This window comes from Phyllobates terribilis, unplaced genomic scaffold (assembly GCF_046119375.1).
Source record: "Phyllobates terribilis strain yellow unplaced genomic scaffold, ASM4611937v1 Scaffold_11__3_contigs__length_659146591, whole genome shotgun sequence".
Lineage (NCBI taxonomy): Eukaryota > Metazoa > Chordata > Amphibia > Anura > Dendrobatidae > Phyllobates > Phyllobates terribilis.
This window is the reverse complement of record NW_027362771.1, coordinates 421,387,665-421,408,971: the sequence shown is the minus strand read 5'-3', so window position 1 is coordinate 421,408,971 and position 21,307 is coordinate 421,387,665.

Sequence of the window (21,307 nt, the reverse complement as noted above, 5' to 3'; positions counted from 1 at the left end):
TTTCCGTAGCCCATTGGTACCCCTGCCGGTGATAGAGGTACCTTTTGAACGGATTGCAATGGACTTGGTTGGACCCATTGTAAAATCCGCCCGTGGACACCAACATATACTGGTAGTCGTCGACTATGCCACTCGGTACCCGGAAGCTATACCACTACGCCACACCTCGGCAAAACTGATTGCACGGGAGCTGTTTGCCATGTTCTGTCGCCTTGGACTACCCAAGGAGATCCTGATGGATCAGGGGACCACCTTTATGTCCAAAGTGACAAAGGAACTATGCAAATTGCTAAAAATTAAACAATTGCGCACCTCGGTGTACCACCCTCAAACCGACGGGCTAGTTGAACGGTTCAATAAAACCCTCAAGTCCATGTTAAAAAGGGTGGTTTCTAAGGATGGAAGGGATTGGGACATGTTGTTACCCTATTTGATGTTCGCCGTCCGTGAGGTACCCCAAGCTTCCACAGGGTTCTCTCCCTTTGAGTTATTGTACGGCAGACACCCTAGGGGTCTGTTGGACGTAGCCAAAGAGACATGGGAACAAGAGTCAACTCCGCATAGGAGTATAATTGAACACGTGGCTAGTATGCAGGACCGGATCACGGCGGTCATGCCCATCGTGAAAGAGCATCTGTTAGATGCCCAGGCAACTCAGAGGCGCACATATAATAAAAGAGCCAGAGTCAGAACTTTTAACAAGGGTGATCGGGTGTTAGTACTGGTACCCACAGCCGAGAGTAAGTTCATGGCCAAGTGGCAAGGACCATATGAGATTCGAGAAAAAGTGGGGGAGGTAAATTACCGGGTGTATCAGCCCGGAAGGAGGAAACCTGAGCAGCTTTACCATGTAAACCTGCTAAAGCCTTGGAAAGATCGAGAGTGTTTAGTTACAGACGTCACCCCGGGCATATCACCAGAGAATTCTCCACCTTCAGCCAGGGAAGCATCCGAGGGGGAGGTCAGGATAAGTGATGCCCTCCCTAAACAGCAGCGACGGGAGGCTCGCTCGCTGGTGCAGCACAATACCGACGTGTTCTCAGAGCTACCAGGTAGGACTACGGTTATCCAACATGACATTGTCACCGAACCTGGGGTAAGGGTACGAATAAGACCGTACCGAGGCCCGGAGGCAAGCCATCACGGCTGAGGTAAAACAAATGCTTCAGTTAGGCGTCATAGAGGAATCACGGAGTGAGTGGGCTAGCCCCATCGTACTGATTCCAAAACCAGACGGATCATTACGCTTCTGTAACGATTTCTGGAAATTGAATGAAGTGTCAAAGTTCGACCTTTATCCAATGCCCTGGGTGGACGAGCAGATTGAGAGACTGGGGCAGGCCCAGTACTTTACCACGCTTGATCTCACCAAGGGTTACTGGCAGGTACCTCTCACAGATTCGGCGAAGGAAAAGACCGCCTTCATAACTCCAGAAGGTCTACACCACTATGTGGTCTTACCTTTTGGGTTAAATGGGGCCCCGGCTACATTTCAGAGGTTGATGGACATAGTGCTCAAGCCTCATCAGGAGTACGCGTCCGCGTATCTAGATGATATTATCATCTTTAGCACCAACTGGCATACGCACCTATCACAGGTACAGGCAGTGCTGGATTATCTCAGAGCCGCAGGGTTAACGGCAAACCCCAAAAAATGTGCGATAGGGCTAGAGGAAGCCCGATATTTGGGGTATGTGATAGGCCGAGGAGCTATCAAGCCCCAAATCAATAAAGTTGAGGCTATAAAAAACTGGCATAAACCGTCAAGTACAAAACAGGTGAGGGCATTCCTTGGCATCCTTGGGTATTACAGCTGGTTTATACCTAATTTTGCTGGGCGAACGGCGGCCCTGACCGATCTCTTGAAGGGAAAACAATCGGCAATGGTTCAGTGGAACCCTCAGGCAGAAGAAGCTTTTCAGTCCATGAAGTTGGCCCTGTGTGGACAGCCGGTCCTCATCAGCCCCAACTTCAGTGAAACCTTCATTGTACAGAGAGATGCCTCGGAGGTAGGCCTAGGGGCGGTGTTGTCACAAATAGTGAATGGTGAAGAGCACCCGGTCACCTACTTGAGTAGAAAACTTGTCCCGGCAGAGAAAAACTATAGCGTGGTAGAGAAGGAGTGTTTGGCTATTAAGTGGGCCTTGGAATCACTACGTTATTATTTACTCGGGCGTCAGTTCCACTTGGTGACGGACCACTCACCCTTAGTATGGATGAGGAATGCCAAGGAGAGGAATGCGCGAGTCACCAGGTGGTTCCTGTCTCTGCAAAATTTCAGTTTCTCTGTAGAACATCGCCCTGGGAAGTTGCCAGCAAACGCGGATGCCCTGTCCCGGGCACCCTGTATGGTGGCAAATGTTCAACCCCACAAGTTTGAACAGAGGGGGGGGGATATGTGAGGCAGTGACTGGGATCATATACGAGGGACGTTATATATCCCCCAGAATGTGTACAGAGACCTATTAAATCCATTGGAGTGCATTGCAGTCACACACACAGCTGCGGCTGCAATGCAGGAATGAAGGTGAACAATGACCTGGTCAGACTACCTGGCTAAGGCAGATTAAGTAAAAACCCGGCAGGGCCTTCATTTCTTGGAGGAGGTCACAGGAGGCAGTGGGGCGGCCTCCTCCCTCCAACCTGGGTTTTCCAGTGGCTCTTGCCACAGGTCCTTTAAAACTCCTGCACTAACTATTAGTGTTGTTCTATGTTGCAACCTGCTAGGAGCACAGCAGGATAGCTCAGCAGGACTGTATGTGGCTGAACCTCTGCCTAGGAAGGCTCTGCACCTGTCAGGCTCTGAGCGGCCCGGCACGGCCGTTGTCCCCGGCAACCATTGTGTATGGACTTTCTGGTAACCCGGCTGCGAACCGGTGGACTTTCTGTTAACCTGTGAGTTGCTGAAATAAAATCTGTTTATGTTGGACTTGCTTGGGTCACTGCCTCAGTTACTGCACGGTGTGAACACCGCCGTCTTACAGTTCAGTGGTGTCAGCCACAGATCTGCCTGCTCTTTCAGAACTCTCCACAACTCTTCAGCGGTGTGCAGTTTGTCATCTAAGCATATTAGCTTCAGCACAGCCTGTTTCCGCTTGGCCGAGGCATTGCTGCAGTGCTTTCAGCTTGTGATTTATGTGGTCATTTCGGAGATGGAGTCTGAAGAGGAGGAAGAGGTGCTGGAGAGGTGTAGAATGTGGGGACAACCCTGATTAACCCAGAACCCGCAATTCTCAGCGTCGGGAGGATGTGTTCAGTCCCAAGTTCCGACTGCGTCCCGTCTTCCACTACATTAACCCATATTGCCATCAGCAAGATGTACCATCCCTGACCACAATCACTTGTCCACGTGTCTGTGGCAAGGTGGACCTTCCCAGTAACTGCATTGTTGAGGGCACGGCTAATGTTCTGGGACACGTGCTTGTGTAATGCGAGGACAGCACAACGGGAGAAATAGTGACGGTTGGGGACCAAGTACCGAGGGACAGCCGCCGCCATCGGGTTGCAGAAAGCTTCAATCTCAAGGAGCCTGTGTAGATATTCAAGGCAATACCCTGTCAATCACTGTGTACTACGTGACGGTGATTACAGAGATCTCCATACACAGTGTAATCCGACTCTTCTGAATACACTGCAGCTTGCAAAGGAGGGGGCTGAGAAGCAAGGAGTGAGATCTCCCACAGCAGCTGGCCAGCTACACAGGATGTCCCTTCCCCGATGCCATGAGGCAGGCTCTTTGGGTAAGATACTATAATTTAATGTCGAGTTATGGGAAAATGATACATCCAAGTGATAAACAAACCAGATTTTTGGAAACTGGAAGGGAGAATCTCACCAGCCCTTTCTACACCACCCAGTTAGCAAGGATAGGGAGATATGCAGCACAGCCTTTCAGAAGCCCCTAGGGCCACTTTGTTTGGTCTCCACGCGTAGCAGGGGCCCGGCTGGGTCCGATGACAGCAGAACTATCTCTCTAGGATCGCCCAGTAAGGAGGTATAGCCCATCTTAGTTTTGGCGAATCTGTAGCTGGGAGGGAACCGGGGTGGAGACTTGGGCATGATCAAGGGCAGTAGGGGGAGTGACCCAGAGAGTTTATCAGTTTCAGCAGCCATGAGCCCAGAGTCTTTGTTTCTGGGGAGGTTGTGCCATCAAGACATGAGGGACAAGTCCATTAACCAAGTGAAGGCCCACAAACCTCCCATATTGCAGCCCTTCCCCCGAAAGCCAGATCATCCATCTAAACCGGTAACTGACTTGTAATAACTGCTTTATACCTTTTGTACCCATGCTTTTGAGCTTGTAACTCTGACCACTGTATATGTATAACCCTTATGTATATAGGTATTGTTTAGTGTGACCTTATGGTGATTATATATATAATTTAATCTTGGGCTGTTCTATTATCTCGATCCACGAACCTTACACCTGTTGTTCGGTCCAACGATACCGGGCTGGTTTCTAGCCCAATATAGTCCGTTATATCAAATAGAAACTGGTGGCAGCTTTCCCAGGCTGACTAGGCTCTGCTTCACTGGAGCTAGTGAGCGGAGTTTCTCAGGCTGTCAGGGTTGTGGGTGAGTGTGGTGCCACGTCAGGGAATGAGTGAGCCACCTCTACCCACTCCCTGGTGCCTTTGTGTCCCATGTGGACAGGTGGTGTCTGTGCATAACGTACCAACCTGACCTTACATGTCCCTCAGGGGGGTGAGAAATGTCACGCAGGTGTAGAGGGCAGGTCCATACCATGTGCTCCGTCTGACATAACCGTGACGTCAGGTGGGAGACGGGGTGTTGATCCATCACGAGGCGGCAACAGCAAGGTTCTGCGGGGTCCCCCTGTTGAAGTTTCTTCACAAAAGGCAACATTTCAAGCGAAAGCATTTGCAAAATGTGTGAGTTTAGTAGTGTGGCCTGTGGGGTGTTGGCTGTTTATTTGCGCATTCCAAGGACTGGGGTAGGGACAACTGAACGCTGTGCTGGGACAAGGACGTGAACGTGGTTACTGATAGTGCTAGTTGAGAGTGTGCAATGAGAGGTGCAGGGAAGGAGACATCTTCGCAAGTGCCATGGACAGGGGATTGGCGTGCATGCACAACAGTGGAAGAAGCAGTGGTGTCACCCACAGACACTGTTTCTGGACCCTGGCGTTCGGCCCACTTAGTCAGGTGCTTTGCTTTCATGTGCCTGATCATGCTGGTGGTGGTCAGGGTGCTAGTTTTGCTACCCCTGCTGATGCTGGCATGGCAGGTGTTGCAAATGGCCTTTTTGTATTTATCTGCAGAGTTTTTAAAAAACAACCAGACTCGGGATGACCTAACAGTAGTACTGGCAACTTCCGTTGTGTAGGTGTTACGGGGAATGATTTCCCGCCTTGTGTCTGCGGCCACCACACTGCTTCTTCCTGCCTGTTGTGGTGCTACGCCTCCCTCTCCCTGTGAGCTGCTGTCCTCGCTCTGCATGTGCCCCTGCCAGGTTGTGTCAGTTACTATATCATCTACCACCTCGTCTTCCACTTCCGCACCCTGGTCCTCCTCCTGACTTTCTGGCAATTGTGTTTCATCATCATCATCCACCTCTTGGGACAGTAATTGCACTTTCTCACCGTCGCCTTCATGTGACCGTGGCTGCGCAAATATTTGGGCATCGCTACACGCTTCACGATTGAAGCTGGCCGGGCGAGAGGCCACAATCTCTAAATGGAAAAGTGAAAAGCTCTTCAGAGTGTCCAAGTGTGGGATCAGTTGTCTCCGGGCACTCGGCATGGTGGGAGGAAGGAGGATGAGGGTGAGGAATATGCGTTCCAGACTCACGGCTACTGAGACTTGATTGTGTGGAAGACAGGGTGGTGGTGGTAGAGGCAAAGTGACTGGAAGCATTATCTGTTATCCAACCAACAACCTTTTGACACTGTGTTCAATAGTGGTGTTCTGCGGTCCCCTAGCAATTTGGACAGGAAGGTCAAGAGACAAGATGTGGGTGTTTGTTGTGGAACAATTTCAGCTTGCCCACGGCCTCGGCCTCTACATGCACCATCACCATTATGTCCACTTCCCCGTCCCTTGCCACGTGCCCTGCCCATTTTAAATGGAGGACAATATTTTCCACGTTCACTACAAATGGCTGGATTTGAACCGCAGTTATATGTGATACATCTGACGGACAACCCTGGTTTTAAATAGCGGGCTTGTAGTTTACTATTCTTCACAGCGAGCACGTGGGAATAGCTTCACTGACACACTGCAACAAACTATAATGGAGGACAGAAATGGCTGAATTTGAACCGCAGTTATATGTGATACGTCTTATGGACAACCACTGTTTTAAATAGCGGGCTTGTAGTTTACTATTCTTCACAGTGACCAAGTTTGAATAACTTCACTGACACACTGCAACAAACTGTAAATGGAGGCCAATATTTTCCACGTTTACTACAAATTACTGGATTTTTATCACTGTAATATGTAAAAGATCTGACTGTATTTTGCAGTGCTAACAAGCAAATGGAGCAGAAAAATGGTGTACTCTGGATTGATTTTAATGCAAATAATCAGGATTAAGATAAAAAAAATTAGCCCTGGTCTCTGATATCTGGGGCTATGGCTACAAATATCTGTAACAGCAGGATCAGACAGAACGTGCAATGGACCCTCTTGTGCTGTATGCACTGCCACAAACCCTGCCTGGGTGCCTTGCTTTTTAAGTAAAGAATCAGGATTAAGATAAAAAAAATTAGCTCTGGACCCTGATATCAGGGGCTATGTCTATGGATATCTGACATAGCAGGAGCAGACAGAACGTGCAATGGACACTATTGTGCTGTATAGTGTTCACAAATTTCTCTGCCTGCCTAACTCCTGCTATCACCACTGAATATATGCAGCTGGATTAGTCCTCAGAAGAACTGTTAGTTCACATGGCTATATAGATATGTTGTGGAATACCTACACTAACTAATAAATAAGCAAATCTCTCCCTCACGCAGCAGCAGCAGCTCACCCTACTCTGCCTGTTTCCTGGTTAGACTGTGACGAGCATAGAGGCGCCAGGTCTTATATAGACCCGAAGACGCTAAGTGGCTAGCCAATCACTGTAATGCCACAACCAACATGGCTACGGCATTACAGTGCATGACAAGCAATCCCTGCATGTTCATTGGTTCTCTAAAGAGTGCCAAATATGCAGGGCGGCGACCAGAGCTTCCGCCGAGCAACCCCGGAAATACCGAGTGCTAAGCATGTAGAGCACAGTGATGCTCAGGCGAGTACTAAAATGGCGAGCACCTTCACTCATCACTAATAGTAAGTATTTCAGAGTTGGAATCAGGGTCTCTGTCGAAATGCTGTCGCAATGTTGAGGTTTTAAACTCTAGTAAGACAAGGGCATAATAAACCTAAAGACTAGAGATAGGTATTTATTGTACGTGGATCGATAAGCAGAGGATCGTGTTGTAACGTGGCTTGGGGTGGTAGCAGTGGGCGAGGTAGTCGTCTTGCACATCCCAACATGCTACATAAAAACGGAGTCCTCACTGTGTGTGTGTGATCAGGTTGCTGCGGCGGACACCTTCAGGTTCAGCTTTGCCACGATTTTGGCAGCGACGGACTCCTTTAAACCCACAATGAGGAAACCATACCAGTTTGTAAAAATAAAGTCCTTTTTACAATAAAACTTATATACAGAGTGTAGTAGGAAATAGGCTTGCTGTTTTCTTCTGCACAATGCAGAGGCTCATTCTTGATGGTCATGGACGGTGGCACAATGCTTGTGGTGAACGTTGCAGATGAACAGCAGAACAAAGTGAGTAACTCCATCTTCCTGGTACAGGGCCACACAGGTCAATGTGTTTCACTGTGACCACTGCACCCTAACTATACTTTCAGAGAACAACATAAGGGAGCTACACTGGCAACCGCATTACTAAAAATGCCTAGATAACTCTGCCTTACTTCACGGAAGATTCCAGGTCTGGGTAGCACTAATAACATTCCTAAAAGTCTCTTGCTGTAGGTTCCCTGACTTGCCTACTTAAGGAAGAACACTGCCATCACTGAAGATCTCTTGCTGAAACTGGCTCCGCTTTCCTGATCTCTTCCCACACAAACACACCCACCCCGTGATGATAACCTTGCTTTGAGGGTGTTCTTTCTTGTCTCTAGCTCACTAACAACTCACTAACCAAAACCGGAACTGCGAAACTGGTCCCTATTACTCCTCCCCAACTATGGGCCAGCCCTACAGTTAACCATGTCACCCCTGACTAACAAGAACTGCAGCCTCAATGAGGATAATACACAATACAATACATTTTGATACATTTAAAACAACAATGATCTTCAGAGAGGTGTTACACTATCTTTTCCATTTTTACAGTGTTTGAGTCAAATTTCCTGAATTTTAGGTTCAGTTTGCAAAATAAAATAACTTGCCTTGCACCAGTTCCCACACCGTTGAAACATCAGAGAGCTGACTAATGTAATTCTGCACTGCCACGCGGGCCTACCCATAATGCCCTGCAGCTATGACATCTTACGGATTATAATATCCTGTACAAAGGTAGTCAGTACCTGGAAAACAGGGTCACCATCAGGGCATTACTGCCATTACTGATGCATAAGGCCCGGTGGGTAGAAGCAAAAAGGGGTAGCCTGGACTGGGTGAGACACACTGCACAGCCTGCGCTGAGACAGCAGAGCTGAGCCACTATATAAACAGCCTTGCAGACTGCATGGCACACTGGGGCCAGGGCTAACTACCATACTTTACTTTGCTTTATTAAGCCCCAGAGCCCCAGCCACTCACAGCTGCAGCTATTTACATTGTATGGCCGCAGCAGAGGGGGCAGTCCGCTTCTGATATCAGTGATGTCAGACGCTGCCAGCCTGCCCTCTTTTTCTAAATTGCCAGACCCTTGTGGCATATTATATGTCGGAGTTGAGGACCTGAAAGTGATGATGTGCACGCGTCCTCCCACTCGCTCATCCACTTACCCGTCTGACTTCTCATTCCCCCATCCGACCTCCCATTCGCCCAATCACTTGCTACTCTTCTTGTGCCCCGCTCCCTTCTCATGCAGTGTGAAGCTGAAAGCCGTCTCTGTCTGCTGCCAAACTGCCCTAAGTACTACTAACTTCAACCCAAGTGACTGCTTCCTGTCTGCAATAACGAACAGTTGCCTGTCTCAAAGGGGATATTCTAGTAACCTAATACTTATCCCCTATACACAACTTATGGGATAATTATTAGGGCCAGTTCACATGGCGGATCTTAATGCAGAAGTTTGTCACAGACAGCCAAGCTGACATTCTGCTGAATATCCATGGCGGCCGCTTCCGTCATGCCTCCTATTCGTCTTTACAGGAGACAGCGATGGGGGTTACGGAATGGCGAGTTTTAGCCTCAGCTGTGCCGAGAAAGTACCTGTCCGCACCAAAATTTTACTTGAAAATCTGTAGTGTGAAATGGCATTTACAATCAAGTAGCTGCACACATGCCCAATCAGCTGCTCCGCTCATTTCAGGAGGCGATGAGATTTATGGGGACCCCGTCCTTGTGATAATTGGAGGTCCCAGAGGTAGAACTCGCACTGATACGATAACAGGTGCCCCGTAATTCTAACCGCCCCCTGAGATGAACGGAGCGGCTAGTCAGACATGTGTGCAGCTGCTTGATTAATTTGACTGGGAGTTCCGAAAAAACAAAAGCTGATGGCTAAGTATTTGATATGGGGTTGAGCCTGGGCGGAGTCTCAAGGGGCCCAAAAATTTTGCCAGTATGGGGGCCTGAGGGCAACCCTGTGGGACATCACATTTTAGCAGTTCCCATCAGAGCACAGTTCGACACAGTCATTTTCCATCTCCTGGTTGCTGGGTAAGTCTTTCTCCTGTAGAGTATAGGCTTTTATGGTCAAGAAGGTCCTTTTGCTCTCTCTTTTCTGTAGAGTGTAAGCTCTTATGATCAGTGTGGATTCTCGCTCTCTCTCATGTATATTGTAAGCTTTTATGGGCAGCGGGGTCCTATCTCTCCTGTAGAGTGTAAGCTCTTATGTTCTGCAGGGTTCTCTCTCTCGCTCTCTCCTCTCCCCCACGTGTATTTTCTGAGCAATTATAAGCTTTCCAGTATTGAGATACACCCAAAGTTGTTATTCGCAATCAAATTTGGGGGAGGGGAATTCAGTAAAGTCGGCAGGTTTGAATTTCAAAAGATCCGCACATCTCTACTAGTGGCTGATTTCTATTAAAGAGGTATTGTCACCCGGTCAAAAGTGGTCAATATTGCTCTTTATTTCATATATGCTGCTCCCTAAACATTCTTTCTTTTTCTTTTTAAATCCGTCATATGGTTTCAGAGATATGAACCTTTTGATTTGGTGCTAATTTTTATGGTCTTTACCAAGGGGAAAGCTCACAGGGTAATTAAGCAAAACAGCCTAAAGATCTACTCCAGAGATTCACATGAGACATGCCTCCTTTGCAAAAACCATAAAATTTAGCAGAAAACGAAAAGGCCCATATCTCTATGACCATATGGTGAACGTAGAAAAATCAGAGGAGCAGCAGGAATAAAAAAAGAGCAAAGCCTTTCAATTTCTGACATTGTGACAGTTCATCTTTATGTGACCTGAGACTAACACACATGTAAAAAATTATACGAGTGTTGTTATTTCTACAACATTGAGAAAGACCTTCCTAATTAATACATGTGAATCTATCCGGCAGTATCAGTCTGGAGGTTGTCTGAGTGTAATCACCACCAGCTGTCAGTACAAAAGAAGCTTTAAACAAATTGAGGGGTGTAGTCTCCAGTCCAGTTTGATGGGTGTCCTCCTGTCATTTGGTGTAATATGACATCATTGCTTTAAACCAGTAACAAGCTGATTATATCTAGTAATTAGGTATCCAATGCTCATCATATCTGTTTTAAGAACTTTAAAGCTTATATAGAATCCACACATCAACAACACACTCAGAGAACATTAATCAAAAACTGAGAGTAATAAGAAACACACAGTTTATAAGTTCTTTTGTTGGTCAAGACTCAGGAAATAATATTGAGCTACACTTAATATAATATAATATTTACCCTACCATTAACTGCTAGTGATATAGTTGTGACACTGGTATCAAGTTCCAGTAATGCTCCTTGGTGTAATAATGTTAATGATTCCCAATAGCTGTATCTATAGGCAAATATCCATGCATGGTATCTATGCAAAGTGTCCAAAAAACACATGTGGATAGACAACTATTTTGGGGAACCCTGCTGTAGTGTTTCAAAAAGTTTCTGGCAAGCTTATATCTGAAGTTAGATCTATCAGAGTCAGGCCACATTCACATGTTCATTATTTGGTCAGTACTTTACATCAGTATTTATAAACCGGGAGTGGAACAATCAGAAGAAAAGTATAATAGAAACATGTGCATCATTTGTGCATTTTTCACCCACTCCTGGTTTTGGCTTACAAATAGTGATGAGCGAGTGTATTCGTTACTATTCGCATGGATAGTACGGTATTCAGGTTACTCGTTATTCTGTGAGTATTTGTGTACTCGGCTCGCTATATTCGGATGTCCCGCCCTGCAGTTTTGGCGCCTTCTTTGCAGCCACTAAACATGCTGGGCTTCTTAACCAATCACAGTAATGCCGCAGACATCTTGGTTGTGGCATTACTGTGATTGGCTGGCCGCCCAGAGTCATAGGGTCTATTTGAGCCCTGCCGCCGCCATTTTGTGCACATTGCATCTGGAGCCTGCATTCTATAAGCATAGGGAGAGATCGCTGAGCTGCTAGGGAGAGTGTTTAGGCCTCTTGATAAAACAAAAGCCCTTGTAAGGGCTACCTGCAGTGTATACTAATTCTGTGTTTAAAGGAGCCGCTCACTAGCTCCATATTACCACCAAAAAATAGCTCTTTTCAGAGCTGAAGACTCACAACAAAGTCAAAAAAGAGGGAAGAGCTTGTGTATTAGCTAGGGAGAGGATAAAGTATTCTTCCAGTGTCCATCTTAAAACAGCTCTTGTCAGAGGCAAAGCAATATTTTTCCTGCACACACAGAATTTGCATTGTGTGCTGTCTTTTTTTTTTTTAGCACTGGTCTATTTTCCCCGCTTTTTTAGGGGTCAGAGCCTGGCTTCTGTCCATATTAGTGTAGGTAAAAAATCTTTGATTGCACTGCACAAAGCAGTAGTCCAAACATTTCCTACTGCCTGCTACAAACAAGCACCAGGCCATTTTAACCACTATTTTGGGGTGTCAGCCAGCCTTCTGTCCATATTAGTCTACGTAAAAAATCTTTGATTGCCCTGCACACAGCAGTAGTCCAAACATTTCCTTCTGCCTGCTACAAAGCAAGCACCAGCCCATTTTAACCAATATTTTGGAAGCCACCATCCCAAGGGCCACCAATCACAGATAGTAGTTAGGCTGGAGTAGGAATACTGTCCTGGTTTTTCCACTGCACAATCTGCGTAGGGTTTGTGAAAACTAGCCCTATGGGCTGAGTCATGGTTGATGCAGGAAGCCACCATCTCAAGGGCCTCCAATCACAAATAGTAGTTAGGCTGGAGTAGGAATACTGTCCTGGTTTGTCCACTGCACAATGTGCATAGTGTGGCACCCCAGGGGTCTGGTTTTCCACAGTAATGTAATGTTATGTCTGAGAGCAGGTGGGAGGTCCTTTGGTCAGGGATCCTGTGCATGCCACACCTCCTGCCCAGTCTTGGGAGGGGAAGAGCTTCCCCTGTAAAAACCCGGGGCTGAGGCAGGGAGAGTCAGACAAGGAGAGTGGAGACAAGAAGCAGCATAGGAAACAGCAGAGTTCCAAGGAGTCAGGGGCTGGCAGCTGCAGCGCTCGCCCTGACTAAGAAGATTCTTTACCGGACCCGGAGTCCGAGGCTGTGGGGACTAACTTCTACCCAGCAGCAGAATCCGTCAGGCAGGGGATTTCAGGTCCTCTGGCCCAGAAGCCCGAAGGCACGGTCACACGCGTGGGACCAGCACCGCCATCGTGGAGCGGAAGCCATTAGAAGGCCCCGAGTCACCGGCCATACGGGTGAGCACCACACGGTACACTCAGGGACGTGGGCTACTTACATCAGCTTCTAGCAAGGTAGCCAGAAGAGTACAGTCAGTTTGTGAGGCCTACAACTACGCCTGGCCAGGGGAGATCCCATCTGCTCAAAGACTGACCAGGCCCCGTTTGCTAGCAAGTACTCCGGGAGGGTCTATCGTTGTTACCAGTAAAGACCCTGAACTACACCGTACCGTCTCTGAGTGGTTCCTGCTACCCCCATCATCCACGTCGGCTGCCCTGAGGCCATACCCCTCCCGTTGGGGGTTATACTATCACGCTGCACAATCCTACCACCGGCCTCAGCGGTCTGCCCTGCAGCAGCAGCTCCCTGGCTGCACTCAACGGGTGGCGTAGTCATCAACTATTTACTACTAATAGACTGCCGTCTAGTTTGACTCCCTGGGCACGGACCGGGTCACCGCCACGAGACTACAACCCTCCACTGATCCGGCTCCGGGTAGGCTCCCGCGTGCGCAACGCAGCGCGACACAGGCCCAGGGGCGCGTCACATAGCGTTTCTAAAAATTAGCCCTATGGGCTGAGTCATGGTTGACGTAGGAAGGAAACGGGTTCTTATGGGAAGGGGGTGACGTTAACAGCAGTAGCATGAATCTGCATTTTTGGTGAATTTAGGTTGGCTTGCTCTCATCTGGAGGGATTACAAACTGTGGAGATATCTAGTCCTTGTTGAATTTAATCAGAGTAAGTCTGTCTGCATTTTCCGTGGAGAGGCATGTGCGCCTATCAGTGATGATTGCCCCAGCGGAACTGAAAACACGCTCAGACACCACACTAGCAGCCGGGCAGGCCAGCACCTCCAAGGCATATAAGGAGAGGTCAGGCCAAGTGTTCAGCTTAGACACCCAATAATTAAAGGGAACTGAAGCATCAGAAAGGAAGCATGTATGGTCACTTAAGTACCCCTTGACCATGTTCTGCAACTTATCCCTCTTTGGCATTGTTACAGGCACAGATAGTCTTTACTGTTGTGCTGGTCTATTGAAAATTGCCCAATTTGTGCACATTTTCCCCCCACCTCTGTTGGAGCTGGTGTTCTTGTCTCTCCCCATTATCCCTTGGTGTTGAAAAGAGCCGGTACCTCTGCCACCAGCATTGTCTGAGGGTGATGTTTTCAGCAACTGATCTACAACGGCCCTCTTGAACAATTCAATTGTAAAACTCTTTGTTGACTCCAAAAGGAGAGAAGGAAATTTCTCCTTGTACTGTGGATCGAGAAAGGTGGCCAACCAGTATAGGTCGCTCTTGTCACCTGCACCTTAAAAACATCTCCACAATCAGACCTTTTTCTCACCTTTGAAACTGCTAAAACTCTTCCTGTCTTATTCACTCTCATCTGGACTACTGCAACTCTCTTCTGATCGGTCTCACTCTTACCAAACTTTCTTCACTTCAATCCGTTCTGAATGCGGCAGCCAGGGTCGTATTTCTGTCCAGCCGCTTCACCGATGCCTCCATCTTGTGCCAGTCATTACACTGGTTGCCCATTTGCTACAGAGTCCAATATAAACTCATCACTCTCACCCACAAAGCTCTCTACAGTTCTGCACCTCCTTATATCTCCTTTCTCATCTCTGTCTATCGCCCTACACGTGCCCTCCGTTCTACAAATGACCTAAAACTAACATCCCCCACAATCCGAACCTCGCACCTCCATCTCCAAGACTTCTCTCGTGCTGCACCAGTTCTTTGGAATGCTGTACCCCAGACGGTCCGACTGATGCCTAGCCACCACGTCTTCAAGCGCGCTTTAAAAACCCATCTCTTTAAACAAGCCTACCACCTAAACTACTCAGTAAACTAACTTTCCCCTGTTCCCTCCTTCTAAATATTATTCTGAATCTGCACCCTACTATTCATCTGTCTCCACACCCTCCATGCACACGATAACTACACTCGATACTTGATTATTGCACTTAAACATACTGGCTGATGACCGGATAATGCAGTCTTATATGAAAATCCCTACTTAATATAATTGCCTGACCTGAAATAACAAGCACTTTTCACCTATTGTGTTCACCCATTGCCTTGTTGAATGTAAGCTTGAGAGCAGGGACCTCACTCCTAATGTAACTGTTTAAACTGAATTTATTGCATGTACATGTCTCCGCTTAATTGTAAAGTGCTGCAGAATATGTTGGCACTATATCAATAAAAATTATTATTATTATTACTGTTGGATAAAATGTGTATCACGCGAGGGTCTTGCCACAGACACTTACACATGAACAGTGCCATGTGGGCCAAGCTGCAAAAAGGCAACAGCAGAAACAGTACCCATCCTCTCCTCACGCTGACTCGCCTCTTCCTCTACCTCCTCCTCTCCTGCCCATCCAGGCTGGACAGACATGAAGCTTGGGTTGGGTGTCCCCTCTGTAGCATTACGAGTCCTCTCGGTAGCACAGAAAAACAAGTCCTCTCCCTCCTCATCTTCCTCATCATCATCCAATGTTGCTTCAGAATTTTGGCTAGGCTGGGTAGTATTACCCATTGGAAAATCTGGCTCCATACCAACATGCTGGGCACTCAAAGCTTCCTCTTTGAGATTATGCAGTGATTGTTTCAAGAGACACAGCAGTGGGATGGTTACGCTGATAATAGCCTGATCACCGCTCACAAGGTTGGTGCAGTACTCAAAGTTCTCAAGAACCTCACAAATGTCAGTGATCCACACCCACTCGACAGTTGTTATGTGTGGTGGCTGACTCTCAGTCTGACCGGCATGCTGAAGCTGGTATTCAGCTAGTGCCCTCTGCTGTTCACTAATCCACGCCAACATATGATAGGTGGAGTTCCACCGCGTGGGCAGGTCGCAAATGAGTTGGTGACTTGGCAAATTCAAGTGCTTTTGCAGAGCTGTAAAAGCAGCAAAAGCAGTAGAGGAATGGAGGAAATGAGCACTAATAAGGCGCACCTTCTCAAGTAGGTACGGCAAGTCACGGAAAGTTTTCAGAAATTTCTAAACAACTAGGTTCAGCACGTGAGCGATGCAGGGCACGTGTACCAGCTTGCCGATCTTTAAAGCCGCCACCAGGTTACGCCCATTATCACAGCCGACCAGACCGGGTTGGAGATGCAGCGGGGAGAGCCACTGATTGGTCTGTTGTTTTAAAGCTTGCCACAGCTCTGTTGCAGTGTGTTCTTTCTGACCTAAACATATCAGCTTCAGCAGAGCGTCTTTCCACTTTGCCAATGCGCTGCTGCACAGGTCCCAGCTTGGCAGTGATGGGGAGGGTACTTCAGCAGAGGATGAGGAGCAGGAGAAGGGGAGAGAGGAAGTGGAATATGAAGAGGTGGAAACCCTGACAGAAGTTGGGCCCCTCTATTCTTAGCGTGGGTGGGATGTGTGATGTTCCAGTTTGCGCCTTTGTCCCACCCTCCACCAGGTTCCCCCAGTGTGCCATGACAGAAATGTATCGTCCCTGTCCACAACTACTTGTCCAGGTGTCTGTTGTTAGGTGGACCTTCAGGGTTACGGCGTTGGTGAGAGCACGGTTCAGATTGTTTAACACGTGCTTGTGTAACGCAGGGACGGCACACCGGGCAAAACAGTGGCAGCTGGGAACACGGTATCGTGGGGCAGCCACAGCCAAGAGATCACGGAGGACTGTGCTCCCACAAGCCTAAACGGCAACATCTCCACAGCTAGCAATTTGGCAATGTGCGAGTTTAGTATTTGTGCCTGTGGGTGAGTAGCTGGATATTTACTCTTTCTTTCCAAGCTCTCAGGCACTGACAATTGGACGCTTTGCTGGTACAAGGAAGTGGATGTGGTTGATGTTTGTTGTGTGTGAGCAACCGCAGCTTGTGGGTGGGAGGTATGAGCGCCTGCTTCTTGAACAGCAGATTCTGAAAGACATAGCCCAGGCGACATGGCATAAGTCTCCACCGAACCCAAAAGCACTACAGATACTGGCTGGTGATGAGCTCATGCAGCCTTCATCTATCCCTCATCTCCTCAAGATGGCTGGACCATCATTGTAAATAAGCCCCTGTCCTTTGTGTCACCCCCACCTCATTGTAAATCGTAAGCTCTTACGAGCAGGGTAGTCATTATTTTTGCTTTAATTATTGTATTATCTTTAGCTATGTTACTTATGACTGTTGAATATGAACCTCTGAATTGTAAAGCTCTGAGGAATAGGTTGGCGCTATATAAATAAAGAGTATTATTATTATTATTGGTTTGACCCGCAGAGGCAGATTTGATACCCTGGTGTTCCGCCCACCTACTGGGGTGCTTGGCTGCCATGTGGTTTCTCATACTGGTGGTGCTCAGGTTGCCTTTGCCCTGGCCTCTGCTCAACTTGGTATGGCAGATGCTACAGACAACAATGTTTTTCTCTGAAGGACAAAAAATTTTTTTTCTCTTCAGAAAAAAAAATTCCACACAGCAGCTGAACATCCCCTAGCTCTGACTTGGAACACAGCGGGGGTGCTCTTGGGAACAGTTGACCCAGGTCTCACTCTGGGCAAATCACGACCCCTTGGTGCCTGTGTTGGTGCTACTTATCCATTTTCCTCTGTGTTGCTGTCATGGCTATGCGTGCCAACGGCCCAGGACGGATCAGTGGACTCATCATCAACCATCTCGTCTTCTATCTCATCCTCCTTCCCAGTTGACATTGTAGGCTGACCTGATGGCAACTGTGTCTCATCATCATAAGCCTTCACCTCTGGAGACAGTAAATGATGTTCCTCCAAGTGGCTTTCTTCTGGCCGTATGTCCTCAAATACTTGAGCATCAACACATGTGACGCGCCCCCAGGGCAGTGGGGTACTCGTTGTCCGGGCCTATGGATGCTAGGGGGGAATATGTCACAGTGGCTGGCCCGGTCCGAGGCCCAGGGCGGTCAACAAAAAGGGGATAGTTTATAAGGGATTTGTAGTTTGATCGTGACGCCACCTGTGGTTTCTGGTAATTTGCACCAGCACTGCTGCAGACCTCTGAGGCAGTTGATAGGGCAGCTAGGATGGAACAGCTCCCCACAGGTGGAGCGGGCCTCAGGGCAGAGTAGAGTTTGATGGTGGGTGGTGATGGGACTTGTAGTGCAGAAGAGAGAGATGGCACTTCTGAAATGACTGACGGAGGCAGTGGAGTGCAGTCATCCGAGTTTTACTCACAGTTCTTGTTCAAGTTTCTCCGGTACACTGTACGGGTGTCCGCCTCCACGTCGCACTGTGTCTACCAGACCAGGGGTTCAGCGCTTTCTCAGATATATCAGGAGCGCTTGACAGAACCCCACTTTCTTTATGTTCCTTACTAGACCGACTTCTCACTCTGGGTCTTCTCTCTCCTGCCCTGCGCTTCCCCACACACAGTCCCGATCGGGTGCTCTGAAGTCCCTCTGGGCAACCTGGAGTTCCCGGACCTACTTGACCCTCACGGCGACTAGGGTGAGACGGTGGCGACTGCACCATGGAAGTGCAGAAGCCTCCGGTTTTTCCAGCCGAGACCTGGAGTACACGGCTAGTTCAGGGGCCGGTCCCCTTCATGCGGCCTGATCCCTCTGACACCTGGCAGATTCGGGGCGTACGGGTGCCGTCCTGCACTCACCGTACCCCCTGGGATCCCTTCTGTAAAATGGAGCCTTTCTCCTCTGCTCCTCTCCTGGGCCTCTATCATTAGGCCCCACTTGTGGAGCAGAGCTCCTGAAGAGGCTCTGCTCCCCTCCTTACTGCTCACACACTTCTCTGTCCTACTGTCCTGCCACCCTAAGATGGCTTCCCTTTATATACCTCCTACAATGGTGCTCCCCTACTCTACATCCTCCACCCACACCCACTACTGGTTCCCCCTCTCTTTGATTCCCCCCACTCCAGCCAGGGACAGGGCTCAGAAGGAGACACAGTGCATCTTGCCCTTCCAGACGGCCTGGAGTAGTGTAGTGTTGGATGCGGGTGTTGGGGTTCCGAGCAGCACTCCCTCCTTACCCGAGAGAAGGAGACACCACACCTCTGGGTGAGGTGCAGTACCTCTGTGGTGACTGAACCCTCAGGGGCGCCACACTCCCCCCTGGTAAAACACAACACGTCCGCGTGCTGGAACTGAGCAAAAACACGGTATTTTAGACATACAAAAATTTTTAGAATGCATTCGCTTAGAAGATTATAAAACTTTTTCTTCCCTTTATGGGAGGCACATTTCTTAAACGTTACTGGTTAACATTATTACAAACATTATAAAACCAAAACATTTCTATTACAACACATTTTCAGCCGGCTACAGCGCGATCTGTAACCAGGTGTCCATTCTTTCTCAACAAGGTGCAAAATCAGCAGCATGAGGGACCCATCCGAAAACTCTCAACGTAGGCCCTGGGCGTGGCTCCAGGGCTTAAGTGATCCTGGAGCTGGACCACGTCTTCGGCCACGCCAAATGGGTTTTTGCTCTGAGGTCTCTTGGTTGCAAATATAAAACCAGTAGAGGGCACTTTACGAAGTGCAAACTATATGCAAGGTCAGTTCTTGGCTGCTCACAGTCCTCAGCCTGAAGTCTGTATACCCTTACGGGTAATTATGCACACAAAACTAATTTTCTGTTTGTACCCTTACGGGTAACTTATGTACAACGTTCAGTTCCACTTATTGGTACTTAGTAGTGGGGTCCCCGCCAGGGGTACTCTTGATTCTTGCTGGCTGACCCAGCCGGGTCATCAGCCATGAACAGTGGGGGCATGCCCTCTTCCTCCATGACTTTGCGGCTCAGCTCCTGCACCTCTGCTTGGAGGAACACGGCATCCTCCGGGGACAGTTTAGATATTTCTCCCTCCAGGGTGAGGGGGGTCTCTTGTTGCTGCAGGCCAGAGGCGGAGGCTTGGTCCTGAGCTCCTTCCCTGCTGGCTGCCGGGTGCGGTCAGTCTAGACTGGTTAAGACCACACCCCGTCTCCATTCCTTCTTTCCTCCTCCCCTCTTTTTTCGGGGGCAGTTCCATGGCAGCCTGCTGTCGGTCGCTCCCAGGGACGTCCTCCCCGCCTTGACGGACACATCTATGCGGACAGTCACAGTTGCAAGGGGCGGGTTGTGCTTTTGGCGCCATTCTGGGACCCGGCCCATGATGGGAGGTTCCATATTGTTGTCTTTGATCACACACATAATGGCGCCCATTCTTCTGGGGCAGGCGCCACATCCAATGTGGAAAAACAGTTCTTTAGGCACACAATACCCGCTGATAACGGGCTGGTCACGTATCCTGTTTGTGACGCCAGAGATGACGCGCCTCCAGGGCAGTTTGAGTACTCGGTGTCCAGGCCTATGGATGCTGGGGGGGAATATTTCACAGTGGCTGGCCCGGTCCGTGGCCCAGGGCGGTCAACAAAAAGGGGATAGTTTATATGGGATTTGTAGCTTGATCGTGACTAGTGTTGAGCGATACCTTCCGATATCGAGAAATATCGGATCGGATTGTATCGGACCGATACCCAAAAATATCGGCTGGGCAGGAGGGAGTACCCGTGCCAGAGACACTGCCGAGAACCAGCTGACGGTACTGGAACCTGGATGGGTAGCAGAAGGCACTAGAGCCAATGGAACTACCGAGGACCAGCTGACGGTACTGGAACCCGGTTACTAAGCAGGAGGTACCTGTGCCAGAAAGCACTACCAAGGACCAGCAGACGTTGGTGGAAGTTGGATACCGAGAAGGAGGCACCTAAGCCAAAGGCACTGCCGAGAACCAGCTGACGGTACTGAAACCCGGATGGGTAGCAGAAGGTACCCATGAAAAAAAAAGTTGCAAGGCCGCGAGCCGGCCGGAGTTACCGAAACCCACAGTCCTACAGGGGGTGCTTGTCCTATTGGCACTATGGAACCAGCCTTCATTGCCAGATCCAGCAGCCCACATAGGAGTCACCTAAACTGCAGGCACCATAGAGTCGGCTAACCAGACCGCAACACGACAGGACAACGTATTGGAGGCAAAGTGACGTTGACACTAAACGGAAACAGCTGGCGTGCTGGAACCAGGCTGGGCAGGAGGGAGTACCCGTGCCAAAGACACTGCCGGGAAACAGCTGGCAGGGCTGTAACCCAGGGTAAATACTGAAAAAAGAGTGGAGCCAGAGGTGTAATTGGAGCATGTTTTAAATCTGTAGTACAGTGGATATGGACAGAGCAGGAGAATTTGCGGGACACACAGCTCGGGATCAGCTGACGTTACTGAACCCCAATAACACTGGACCAAGTTTTGACTGTGCAGAAAGCACTTCTGAGCAGCA